We start from the raw sequence: 224 nt of genomic DNA on the forward strand, positions 1-224 counted from the left end.
TGGCTGCCACCACCCTGAGGTCCTAGCTGCTCTCCTCCTGGGGGGTCCTGCCACAGCTCCCCAACCACTGAGGTCCCCCCAGGGTCCCTGCAGTGGCACTGGCCTGTCCCAGGGTCTCCCGGGCCTTGTGAGCCCCTGTGCCTGTCCCTGACGGTTGCCTTGCCCTGTCCTAGCAGCTTCCGTGGGAGTGAGGACTGGAGCAGGGCCCAGCGCAGGAACTGGGG

The sequence above is a fragment of the Pterocles gutturalis genome, unplaced genomic scaffold, assembly GCF_000699245.1.
Source record: "Pterocles gutturalis isolate BGI_N339 unplaced genomic scaffold, ASM69924v1 scaffold16053, whole genome shotgun sequence".
Lineage (NCBI taxonomy): Eukaryota > Metazoa > Chordata > Aves > Pterocliformes > Pteroclidae > Pterocles > Pterocles gutturalis.